The following is a 9,730-nucleotide window of genomic DNA, read 5'->3' as shown; positions in this document are numbered from 1 at the left end:
AATAAACACAAAATGGCATGTATAGCTAAACCCGAACGTATTACGGTAGTCCTAGAATCGACTAAACCGTAGCTCTGATACCAATAAAATTGTAACGCCCCGTACCCGAGACCGTTGCCGGAGTCGAACACAACGTGTTAACAGACTTAATTCCTTTATTTACACAATTCATTTTAAAATTTCCAGACAAGCTGGTTAACTTCATCACAGTCACTTTAAAAGTCATATCTCGAGTTCCTAAACTCGAAAACCAATTCCGTAAATTTTTCCTGAAACTAGACTCATATATCCATCTACAAATTGTTTTCTAGAATTTTTGGTAAGCCAATTAGTACAGTTTATTAGTTAAAGTCTCCCCTGTTTCAGGGTTCGACTACTCTGACCTTCATGCATTACGACTTAGATATCTCCCTGTACAGAGCTTCAATTCTTATTTCGTTTGTTTCTAATGAAACTAGACTCAAAACGGAATCTATACATATAAAGCATGACTTCTAATTGTCTCTGGTTAATTTATGGTAAATTTTCAAAATCAGAACAGGGGATCTAGAAACTGCTCTGCCCCTGTTTCACGAAAACTTCAACATCTCATAAAATACGGCTGATATGGTCGTTTCGTTTCTTTCGTATGAAAATAGACTCATCAAGATTAGATGACATAATTTATTCACTATTTAATTTCATTCCTACTATTTTTAGTGATTTTTCCAACTTACGTCACTCTTGCTGTCAGCATCTATTTTAAGGTAAATTTTTACCTATTTCATAATTTTCCATGAATCAAATAGCAAATTGATGTGCATTATTATCAAGGGTAATCCCGAGTAGCCATGACGTACGTAGCACCAATAGGACCATGATTGGCCATTCCAATGGCTAGTCATTACCAAACATTTCCACACCACTTAATAACCATATCACAAGACCATAATGTTATACTTCGAAATATACGAGCCATTTTCGCATGGCTATACGAATACACATTACCAAAGGGTACTTAATTAACAACAAGGGTCAGCCCTATACATGCCATTTTCAAAATTGAACTAAAAGAGTACCAAAAAGTGGCTTAGATAGTGTGGATGACTTCGACTTTGACACTCCCGAGTTCGATAGCTGACGAACAAAATCTATAAAACAGAGAATCAAAGTAACAGAGTAAGCATTTTAATGCTTAGTAAGTTCAAGTACTGAAATTATTTACAACTAAAGTATAGCGTTCATATGACTAAATGAATAGTTGCATATACGCATATTCCCAAAATCATACTTACTTCACACCTCAACCAGTATATTGATACACAGGGGAATCAAACCTAACTAAGGCCGGAAGTTGTTAATCAATACAGCGAATACTATCAAAAAGGAATTAACTTTTCCGATGCATATACGAAACATACCTTATCATTTGGATTTTATGAGCGTATTAATTGAAATTATTACTGCAAGATCACTCATTTCCAAACCCAAGTACCTTCGGGATTTAGCCAGATATAGCAACTCGCACAAATGCCTTCGGGTCTTAGCCCGGATATAGTCACTAGCACAAAAGCCTTCGGGACTTAGCCCGGATTTAGTCACTAGCACAAATGCCTTCGGGACTTATCTCGGATTTAGTCACTAGCACAAATGCCTTTGGGACTTAGCCCGGATATAGTCACTAGCACAATTGCCTTCGGGACTTAGCCCAGATATCATTCGAATAATCATGCACATATATCAATAAATCATGACACATCCATATTTCATTTTCATTACTAAAGCTCAATCACAAGACACTTATCAAACCTTACCAATTTCGGCTCAATAGCCACATACAAGGAGCATGATTTTGATTGGCTTTATAACATGATTTCTATACACATTCGGCTACCCGTCACAAGTATAAACTAATCACCTCAATATATAATTCAAGTAGAATCATTATATCACCGTTTATTTGTTATGCTTATATGTCATGACTTAATCAAATCATAAACTAAGTTCCATTACTCAAAGACTTACCTCGGATATTTGGTACAGTTGCGGAGTGGCTACTCGGTTACTTTCTCTTTTCCCTTATCTGAAATTGCCCCCCTATGCTCTTGAGCTTAAGTTCAACAAATTTTAACTACTCATTAATCGACTATTCAAGTATTACTTTCAGAATATAATACATATGGATTCGACTTTCACACATATAGATTATAGTAAGCTTTATAAAAATCAATAAATAATTCATTAGCAAATTTTCATTAATGTTTACAATATAATTACAATTTCCCTATAACCTGACTTCCTGAGCAATAGTCACTAAAGTTTTTATAACTGGAGCTACGAAACTCCAAATCAATTGCCGTAAATTTTTCCTGACAGAAGACTCATTTATCTATTATCCATTGTCAGCAAGTAAGAAAGATGCGATTTGGGTTGTTGTCGATAGACTGACTAAGTCGGCTCACTTTATCCCCGTGCGTACGGATTTTTCATTGGATAAACTAGCTGAATTGTAGTTTCTCAGATTGTAAGATTACACGGGGTACCTATTTCTATCGTGTCGGATAGAGATCCGAGATTCACCTCATGATTTTGGAAGAAATTGCAAGAAGCTTTGGGTACCAAGCTACATTTTAGCACTACTTTTCACCCCCAAACCGATGGTCAATCCGAGCGGATAATTCAGATACTTGAGGATATGTTGAGATGTTGCATCCTCGAGTTCAGTAGTTCATGGGAACGGTATTTACCTTTGATTGAATTCGCTTACAACAATAGTTTTCAATCAAGTATTAAGATGGCACCTTACGAGGCTTTGTACGATCGTAAATGCCGTACACCATTGTTTTGTACCGAGCTCGGTGAAAGTAAAATTTTCAGAGTTGATTTGATTAAAGATGCCGAACAGAAAGTAAAGGTAATCCGTGAAAGTCTGAAGGCAGCCACAGATCGTCAAAAATCGTATGCGGATTTGAAACGAAAAGACATTGAATATCAGGTGGGAGATAAAGTGTTTCTTAAAGTTTCGCCTTTGAGAAATGTACTCAGATTTGGCCATAAGGGCAAGTTGAGCCCGAGATTCATTGGGCCGTACGAAATCTCTGAACGAGTTGGTCCGATTGCGTATAGATTGATTTTGCCCCCTGAACTTGAAAAGATTCACGATGTCTTTCATGTTTCGATGCTTCGACGCTATGGATATGATCCATCGCACATAATTAGCCCATCAGAGGTTGAAATTCAAGCCGATATGAGTTATGAAGAAGAACCGATGCGTATCCTAGCTCGTGAAGTGAAGGAGTTGCGAAACAAAAGGGTTCCGCTAGTAAAGGTGTTATGGCTCAAACACGGGATCGAGGAAGCTACTTGGGAAACTGAGAGCTCGATGAAAGAACGATACCCAAACTTATTTACCAGTAAGATTTTCGGGGACGAAAATTTCTTAAGTGGGGGAGAGTTGTGACAGCCCAAAATTGACCCTAGTCGGGAAGTGGTTTCGAGACCGCTAAACCGAGTCACCGAAATGTTCGAATGTGATATTTATGGTCTAGAATATGTAATAATGAATGTGTGAAAATTTCAAGCTTCGATTTAGTCGATTGCATGTGAGTTTTATTAAATAGGACTTATGTGAGAAAATTTTGAAATGTGATAGGTCAAAGCATAAGGACCTATTAGTGCATGTTGAAAAAGGGGGGACTTGCATGTCAATTTCCCCCCTCTATTAGTAGTGGCCGGCCATGACAAGCATGGTAGACCAAGTGTGATGGGCAAGAACATGTCATAAACATGTTGAGTTAGTGTGTCATGGGAAGTATGATAAAATAAGGAGCATGGGCATAAAATAATGAAAGGGAATATGATGAAAACAAAAAAAAAGTGTGTGGTTGTTTCCCCCCCCATTGCCGTGAGTTAAAGAAAAGAAAAGAAAAATTTTGTTCATCCTTTTTATCTTCTTTTGGCCAAAAATTCTAAGGAAGGAGGAAGGAGTTCTTGCTTCATGTTTGGTTTGGAAGAGGATTAGGAGGAGGTTTGGCCATACTTGTATCTAGATCAAGGTATGTTTGAGGTTGTGCCATGAGATTCATACATGTTTTTTTTAGTTGCTAGCTTGAGTTCTAATTAGCCCATGGTTCAAATCTGTGCTATGTCATGGGGATGATATTCGGCCTAGGTGGATTTTGTATTAATGCCATTGCATGCTAAATATGAAGCTTGTTAATGATGCATGTGATGGTGGATTGATGATTCTTGAATCTTCTTTTTAGCATTTTTGAGTGAGCACATATGTGCATTGGTTGCTAGATGGAGAAGAATCGGCTAGCAAGTTGTGTGCTAAGGCCGAATATAATTTTTGTATATTAATGAGTAATGCATGTGTTAAATTGATGGAAAGGGAGAGGATGCTTTACTAGTGTATATATGTGTGTATTAGCCAAGTTTTGAACTTGAAACAAAATGGTGTTTAGTCAATACAAGTGACCATACTTGTAGAATGTATTAAGTGTTGCAATCGGCCCCAACATAGACATGCATATTCGGCCATAGGAAGGAGATTGGTGTTGCATGTATTCGGTCAGAGGCAAGCATATTGATGCTTTTGTCTTGGCTTAGAAAATTCGGCCAAGGGGGAAAATTAGCCAAAATGTTGAGTTTGATTCATGATTCCGTACATATGTGACTTTAATGTCTAATGTATAAATATGGGCTAAGTGCCTTGTGTTCCTCTTTTCGATGCTCAAATGATTAAATCAATTTATTTGTTTAATTAAGCTCAAGAGCAAAGGGGAACTAAATCCGATAAAGGGAAGGAAAAAGTGGTCGAATAGCTATCGGGAATCGTTCGACAACATCTGAGGTAAGTTCTTGAGTAAAAGAGCTTAAATTATGATTTGATTAGATCATGTTTTAAGCAAATCAAAATCATGCTCTTTGTGTGTGGCTATTGAGCCGAAATTGCAAGAATGATAAGTGTTTTGTGTTTGAGTTTTGCTAACGAAAACGAAATACGAATGTGCCATGATTTATTGTTAAATGTGCATGGTTATTTGAATGATGTCCGGGCTAAGTCCCGAAGGCTTTGTGCTAGGTGACCATATCCGGACTAAGATCCGAAGGCATTTGTACGAGTTACTAAATCCGGACTAAGATCCAAAGGCATTTGTACGAGTTACTAAATCCGGACTAAGATCCGAAGGCATTTGTGCGAGTTACTAAATCCGGGTTAAGTCAATGCGAGTTACTAAATCCGGGTTAAGTCCCGAAGGCATTTGTGCGAGTTACTAAATCCGGGTTAAGTCCCGAAGGCATTTGTGCGAGTTATTATAACCGGGCTATGTCCCGAAGGCATTTGACGAGTAGCTATATCCGGTTAAATTTCGATGGTACGTGATTTGGGAATGAATGATCTTGCTGTAAAAATTTCAGTTAATACACTTGAAACATCCCAACATTGAGGTATGTTTCGTATGTGCTTTGAATTAGTTGAGCCCTTACAAATAAGTATTCGCTCAGTTGATAAATGAGCTACCGGCCTTTGGCTAAGTTGATCTTTGTGTATGAATAAAAGGGTTGGTAATGTGAAGTAAGTATTATATTGAAAAATTGTGCATATGAAATTATCCGTTTAGCTACATGAATGCTATACTTTTGTTGTGCTGGAATCCCTTGCTCAAAACTTACTAAGCATAAATTGCTTACTCCGTCTCCTTGATTCTCTGTTTTATAGATTTTGGTTCTCCAGCTATCGGACTCGGGATTTTGAAGTCGAAGTCGCCCACACTATCAAAGCCCCCCCCTTTTGGTACAATTTTGGTTGAACTTCGAAATGGCATGTATAGGACTACCCTTTTTGTTGGGGGTCATGGACCCTTTGGACTTGTATAATTTTGGATAGCCATGCGAAAATGGCTTATATATGTTTGAGTATAATGTTATAATCATTTGGTATGGATATGGTTATTGAGAGGTGTGGATATGCTTAACAAGGATTGGCCATGGGAATGGTTAATCACTATCATAAATTGTGCTATTTATGCTAAAAGGGCTAGTTGAATCATGGAAACTATGAAATAGGTAAAGTCTACCTTAAAGGCAGATGCTGACAGCAACAGTGATGTAGATTTTGAAAATCACTAAAAATAGTAGGAATGGAATTAAATAATGAACAAATTATGTAAACGAACCTTGATGAATCTATTTTCATAGGAAAGTAACAAAACGATCATATGGACAGTATGTTAAGAGATATTCAGGTTCTCGTAAGACAGGGCCAGAACGGTTTCTGGATTCCCTGTTTCGACTTTGGAAATTCATTATAAATTAACCAGAGATAATTAGGAGTCATGCCATATATGTATAGATTTCTATTTGAGTCTAGTTTCTATAGAAACAAACGACATCAGTATTGAAGCCCTGTATAGGGAGATATCCAAGTCGTAATGCGCAAAGGTCAGTGTAGTCGATCCCTGTAACATGGGAGATTTTTACTAATAAATTGTACTAATTGGACTAACCAAAAATTCTAGAAAAAAATATGTAGATGGACATATGAGTCTAGTTTCAGGGAAAATTTACGGAATTGGATTCTGAGTTTCTGAACTCAAGATATGATTTTTAAAGCGACTAGTACGCAGATTGGCAGTGTCTGGGAAATTTGTTTATAAGTGGTTAAAGTCTGTTAACACCTCGTGTTCGACTCCGGTGACGGTCTCGGGTTCGGGGTGTTAAATTTGATTGGTATTATAGCTACGGTTTAGTCGATTCTAGGACTACCGTAATGCGTTGGGTCTAGCTATACATGCCATTTTATGTGATTATTTGATAGTGTGGTGATTTCTGACAATTGTAAATATGTTTATTTATAGTAATGGATCCCGATCCCGACCGAGCGGTAGCTGATGATCTTGAGAGTGTAGCGCCTGCTCCCGCACAAGGGACAGCGCCGGCGGACTCTCAACCTAATGCTAGTAACCCGAATGATGAAGCTAGACAAGCTTTCTATAGCGTGATGAATGATTGGTTCAACCAATACATTCGAACTAATACGGCTGTTCCACAACCTCCATTCCTGACAAATACCACCCCCGCACCTACAATACCTCCGGTAACTAACCAAATAAGGTCAAATAAGCCCCCAGTTGACAGAATCCGAAAACATGGGGCTACTGAATTTAAAGCTACGGATAGCGACGATGCCGAGCAAGCTGAATTTTGGTTGGACAACACTATCTGGGTACTCGATGAGCTATCTTGTACACCCGATGAATGCCTAAAGTGTACTATCTCCTTGCCATGCGATTCTGCCTACTATTGGTGGAGTACTCTGACTTCTGTTGTGCCCCGAGAGCAAGTAACTTGGGAGTTTTTCCAAACTGAGTTTCGGAAAAAGTATATCAGTCAGAGATTTGTTGATCAAAAACGGAAGGAATTTCTTGAACTTAAGCAAGGTTCTATGTCAGTTACTGATTACGAGCGAAAATTTGTTAGACTTAGTAGATACGCTCGGGAATGTGTTTCGTCCGAGGCTATCATGTGTAAACGCTTCAAGGATGGGCTGAATGAAGATATAAAAATGTTCGTGGGCATTCTTGAAATACGAGAGTTCGTAGTACTTGTCGAGCGAGCTTGTAAAGCAGAAGAGCTTAGAAAGAAAAACAAAAAGTTGATGTGGGAACTGGAGAGTTTCGTAAAAGATCCTCGGGAAAGTCTCTTCAACAGGCATCGAAGAAATTTTGAGATGATGAGGGCCGGTCTAGAGGCACTTCGGGCCTTTTTAGACGAGATCGTGATCGACCCCCTGTGGGTACACGAGGCACTTCGGTCGCCAGTGTTGGGAATGAACGTCGAGACAGAACGAAATGTCGATATTGCAGTAAATGGCATTCGGGGAGATGTAGATTCCCTGACCGCTCCTGTTACAAGTGCGGATCAGTTGACCACTTCATTAAAGATTGCTCGAGGTTGTCTGAATAGAATGTAAATCAGAGTGGGAAACCGGGTGCTACCACTGCTCGAGGTAGACCATCTGGAAATACGGGCAATGCTAGTGGTGGTCAGAGAGGATCTAGAGATGCTACGACCAGTTCCGAGGCTCGTGCGCCTGCTAGAGCTTATGCTATACGTGCCCGCGAGGATGCTTCTTCGCCTGATGTTATTACCGGTACTTTTACTCTCTTTGATACTAATGTAATTGCTTTGATTGACCCCGGTTCTACTCATTCTTACATATGTGAAACCTTAGCATCCAGTAAGACTTTACCTATTGAGTCTACTGAGTTCGTAATTCGGGTGTCAAATCCCTTGGGTCGTTACGTGCTTGTCGACAAAGTGTGTAAGGAATGTCCCCTAGTAATTCGAGGTTCCTGTTTTCCGGCGGACTTGATGCTTTTTCCATTTGATGAATTTGATGTTATTCTTGGTTTGGATTGGCTGACCGCGCATGATGCAGTTGTGAACTACAAAAGCAAGACTATTGATTTGAGGTGCGCAAATAACGAGATAATCCGAGTTGAGTCTACGGACTTAAAGGGGTTGCCAGCTGTAATATCCTCAATGTTGGCCCAGAAATATGTAAGAAAAGGGTGCGAAGCATACCTTGCGTATGTACTTGATGACAAAGAATTAGAAAAGAAACCCGAATCTGTGCCGGTGGTTTGTGAATACCCAGATGTTTTTCCTGAAGAATTACCGGGTTTACCACCTGTTCGGGAGATAGAGTTTGGTATTGAGCTTGTACCTGGGACTACGCCGATTTCGATAGCTCCGTATCGCATGGCACCAACCGAGTTAAAAGAGTTGAAAGCTCAGTTGCAAGAATTGACGGATAGAGGTTTCGCTCGACCAAGTTTCGCTCCTTGGGGTGCACCAGTATTGTTCGTGAAAAAGAAGGACGGAACCATGAGGTTGTGCATTGACTATCGTCAGCTGAATAAAGTGACAATAAAGAACAAATATCTGTTACCGCGTATCGATGATTTGTTCAACCAACTGAAGGGAGCCTCAGTGTTCTCAAAATAGATTTGAGATCGGGCTATTATCAGTTGCGAATTCGAGATTCGGACATACCCAAAACTGCCTTCAGAACGAGATATGGTCACTACGGATTCTTAGTGATGCCGTTTGGGCTCACTAATGCCCCTGCGGTATTTATGGATTGATGAATCAGATTTCAGACCATATTTGGATCGGTTCGTAGTTGTGTTCATTGATGACATCTTGGTCTATTCAAGAGATGAGACCGAACATGCTGAGCACCTAAGATTAGTGTTGCAAATTTTGCGGGATAAGCAGTTATCTGCTAAGTTCAGTAAGTGTGAGTTCTGGTTAAGAGAGGTTAGCTTCTTGGGTCACGTGGTATCCGCATCGGGTATTCGAGTTGACCCGAGCAAAATTTTAGCCATACTTAACTAGAAGCCTCCAAGAAATATTACCGAAGTTCGGAGCTTCCTGAGGCTCGCCGGTTATTACCGACGATTTGTAAAAGGTTTCTCGATGATAGCCACACCAATGACGAAGCTACTTCAAAAGGATGTTAAGTTCGAATGGACGGAGAAATGTCAGAAAAGTTTCGATCAACTGAAAACTTATTTGACTGAAGCTCCAATTTTAGTGCAACCCGAATCGGGCAAAGAGTTTGTCATTTATAGTGACGCATCCCTACTTGGGTTGGGTTGTGTATTGATGCAAGAAGGTCGAGTGGTGGCCTATGCGTCGAGACAATTAAAGCCACATGAGAAAAATTATCCGACCCATG

The sequence above is a fragment of the Gossypium hirsutum genome, chromosome A11 (assembly GCF_007990345.1).
Source record: "Gossypium hirsutum isolate 1008001.06 chromosome A11, Gossypium_hirsutum_v2.1, whole genome shotgun sequence".
NCBI classification, from domain to species: Eukaryota; Viridiplantae; Streptophyta; class Magnoliopsida; order Malvales; family Malvaceae; genus Gossypium; species Gossypium hirsutum.
Note: the sequence above shows the minus strand (reverse complement) of the source record.